This window comes from Electrona antarctica (genome assembly GCF_951216825.1).
Source record: "Electrona antarctica genome assembly, chromosome: 5".
In the NCBI taxonomy this organism is placed as follows: Eukaryota; Metazoa; Chordata; class Actinopteri; order Myctophiformes; family Myctophidae; genus Electrona; species Electrona antarctica.
The window spans coordinates 5,802,123-5,806,241 of NC_136810.1; the positions used below are offsets into that span (position 1 = coordinate 5,802,123).

The following is a 4,119-nucleotide window of genomic DNA, read 5'->3' on the forward strand; positions in this document are numbered from 1 at the left end:
CCACTACTTGTTGACAGTAAAATCCTCTGTTAATTTAACACTGAGAGTGAGCAAATTGACCTGCAAGGGTCCATTCAGTGTTACAAATGGGTAAATGAACACTGCATATTTTGCTTTGTTGAGATTGTGATATGTTTGTTTGAATATTTTTTTTGCACAGGAAAGTACAATTCGATACAAGATCTGCTAAGAGGATTTTAAACCCAAGAAAGCCTATGGCTTGCAGTGATGTAAATAGGTTTTCAATGTAATGAGTCCCGGGATGCAGCCATGCAGGGATGGTCTTTTAGATGAGTCCCAGGTCCTAACGTTGAGTCCCACTTCAACGTTAGGACTCATATTTTGCCACTTTTACAAATTGCAGCATTTAACTCCCATTTAATGTGGTTATATTCATGTAGAAAACAGAAGAAGCCATGATTATTGTCTCCACCAGGCCGAAGGCATGGGGAGAGAGTATGTTTTGCACTCCGTCCGTGTGTGTGTGTGTCCTTCCGTCCGTCTTTTACCAGCTAATCTCCGGCACCGTTAACCCGGTCGATGCCAAACTTTGCACACACACTCCCTGGATGCCAACGATGAACCTCTGCCCCACATTTTCCAGAACGGCCTGTTATAGCGCTACCATGAGGCAGCTTTTCACATTTTTTACCTAAAACTGCACCGATCTGCGTGAAACGTTGCATGCACACTCCCTAGAGGCCAAGGACAAACCTTTGACCTGCATTTTCCGCATCTGCCTTTTATAGCGCCACCAGGAGGCCGACTTTTGTAAAACAATTTGTTTGATAATATTTCTCCAGATTCTGTCCAAAAATCTCACAAATCGTTACACAGTATCTCTATGGTCATGTGCTCAAGTCGGATCTGTCCGATATTTCATATTCCATCCTAATTGGCTATAATTGGCTTTCACAGTTTGCAAGATTGCCCCGTTTTGAACAAAAGCCTCAAATCATGAACGCAGCGTGCAATTTACGTGAAATCTTTCACACATTTTCTTACTAGGCTGAGGAATATATCCCACCCTTTTCACATTGGCCTGTTATAGCGCCACCAACAGGTTAATTTTTGCAAAACACATTTTTGGAACAAAATGCCTCAAATCATCTAATTGCCATCAAAGGCGTATGAAGAAATGGCACCCTTTTCACATTGGCCTATTAGAGCGCCACAACCTGACCTGCCCTGGTGGAGACCTGTGCCCCGACGGGCACTTTTTCTAGTTATAACTAAAGCTAGCAAAATAAACTAGAATAATCATCCTGTGGATGCAGAGGTCATTGTTTTATTGCGTCCCTTAACTATAAACTCTGTTTTGGGATGCAAAATGCACCCTATTTTAATCTCTGGGCTTGTTTCCATTGGGGTCCTTTTGTACTCAAGTCATCATGATATGTCCAACAGAACACAAATGATCTAATGTGTGTAACCAAATTCAAAGTGGACTATAGTACTGAAACAAGAGGAACTAACCAGGTGCTCAATGGAGGTAGCAGGATGTGATAATGATCAAAAGGTGCTCACACGGATCAAAAAACGGGATCAATACATGATAAAAAGAGAAGGATCCGGGCACACAAGGTTAAAAAATGAGGAACGCCTTTATTGAATTAAAAGGCAACTGCCAACATGTTTCGACCTAACAGGTCTTCATCATTCTTGCCCTGATGAAGACCTGTTAGGTCGAAACATGTTGGCAGTTGCCTTTTAAATTAATAAAGGTGTTCCTCATTTTTTAACCTTGTGTGCCCGGATCCTTCTCTTTTTCTCTCTTTTTTATCATCGACTATAGCACTACTACCCACTTGAACTGTGAGAATACGGCTCAGTGGACTATAGTACTACTACCCACTTGAACTGTGAGCATACGGCTCAGTGGACTATAGTACTACTACCCACTTGAACTGTGAGAATACGGCTCAGTGGACTATAGTACTACTACCCACTTGAACTGTGAGCATACGGCTCAGTGGACTATAGTACTACTACCCACTTGAACTGTGAGAATACGGCTCAGTGGCATTTTCATAATATAATTTACCTCATCAGTTATAGTTGCAAGTCCTATAGATTTCTGTTGTGCAATATTTAAAGCTCTGTCTTTATTTGTACAGTTGATGGTTGTGTACTGTGGATGATTTAAGGATGTTTATGTTTATGTTTATTTATTTGATATGGACATAACAATTGCATTGCTCATTGCACAGTTGTACAAATTGTAGATGCATCATTTACAGTGTGTTAGCACATGTGCTAATTTTCACCACTTGTCCACAGCAGACTTTTCTAAAAAATACAATTTAGTTTAAAAAAAAAAAAACACCCAATCAAATACAAAACATTATACATTCTAATAATATTTACAGCAAAATTACAGTACCCATGTTCAGCGAGTCATTACTGGAAAATAATTGTGTGATGCATCCTTAACTCTTAAGAGGTTTATCTTGCAAACATGACCGACTGGCTGAACATCTAAAATGATTTAATAGTAATACATTGTTTGTTTGTTTGTTTGTCATGTTTATTTCGAATATGCAATAAAATAAATAAAACAGAACAGTTTTGTATTTCCTAATTACAAGGAAAAACACTTAAAATAAATAGCTTAAAATATAAGAAAACAAAAGAAAGAAAAAGACAAAAAAAGCATATCCGAAAAGGAGTGAGAAGAAGTTAAAAACGTATAAACTCCCACCCCTCTGTAATTTAATAATTACTCGCTGACTTCTGTGCTTCAACTCAATATCAAAATTAATATGTTCATTTTTATATACGAAAAGAAAACTGTATATGTACATACGAATATGCAACGCATATACATAGTATAAACATAAATTTAATACACATATCCATCATACATATCAAAAATATCCATTTTAAACACATAAGCACCTGAATTATCCATTTTCCTCCTCCCTGTATCTTCACATTTTTATACCTTAATGGATGCTGTCCATTTGTACAGCATCCATTGCAGCATAAACAGAACAGCTGTCTGTTGTTTTTTGCTCTCAGAAATGTCAGTAAATTCTTTCATTGGCCAAGAATTAAGAAGAATTCAACATAGACTTGTAATAGTTGTAAAACATAAAACTAAATGACCCACTGAACTTTCATTTTTGTGTACTATTTTGTTTTACTTGGTGTATTTAGAAAAATAATTAAACAGTTTTGCGTCTTATTTTTGTATTGTTAAATCACAGTAGACCTACAGGTAAAAACCATGTGAACATGAGACTCAAGACAAACTCATGAGTTTCTAAATTAAATTCAGGTCTGTTAACCGCACTTACTTAAAGGGATAGTTCAGATTTTTTGAACTTAAGTTGTATGAAATACTTGCCATTAATATAGTGGTTGCAACTGTATTAATTGATTGCCCGAGTCCCATGGTGGGAGTTCTGCTCTGGTTTTGGTCAATATTAAGTAGTTCCGGTCATTTTGTGGGGGGCACTGGGGCCACGCAGTAAAAGTAAATGAATCCACAAAACGAACGTAGTTTGTATTGTTGACATTTCTAAAATATTAGCGAGACTTTCGTTCAACTTTGACCCCTCTATCACATGGAACTATTTTTTGGGCGTAGTGATATGGACACAAAAAACATAGTTCTGTGTGATAGAGGGGTAAAAAAAGAACGGAAGTTGCACTAATATTTTAGAAATAGGTCAACAATACAAATTACGTTAGTTTTGTGGATTAATTTACTTTTACTGCGTGGCCCCCAGTGTCCCCCACAAAATGACCGGAACTACTTGATATTTCACCAAAACCAGAGCAGAACTCCCACCACAGGACTCGGGCAATCAATTAATACAGTTGCAACCACGTAATGGCAAGTATTTCATACAACTTAAGTTAAAAAAATCTGAACTATCCCTTTAAGCCCTATTAATACTTTGGCTATTTGAAAATAGCCAATTTACACTCTGGTTTACAGAAATAACTAATTGTAAATACATGATAAAGTCATATTGCTAAAATATCTGTTATGTGGATTACTATATGGACTACTTCACTTTACATAGCCTTTGTGTGAAATGAATTAATTATTTTATGAATTTATTATAGTGAATGGACGAGGCTGGATGAACCTTTGGTTAGGTTGAACTC

The 4,119-nt window shown here is 37.0% G+C and overlaps 1 long non-coding RNA gene across 1 annotated transcript; it reads left to right on the forward strand.

Annotated features, from left to right (window-relative positions):
• Positions 1 to 1,738: 1,738 nt before the first annotated feature.
• On the forward strand, positions 1,739 to 3,116 carry LOC306922979. Its single transcript, XR_013789986.1, has 3 exons — positions 1,739 to 2,150; positions 2,398 to 2,512; positions 2,993 to 3,116. It is a non-coding gene; the product is annotated as an uncharacterized lncRNA (long non-coding RNA).
• The last annotated feature ends 1,003 nt before the right edge of the window (positions 3,117 to 4,119 follow it).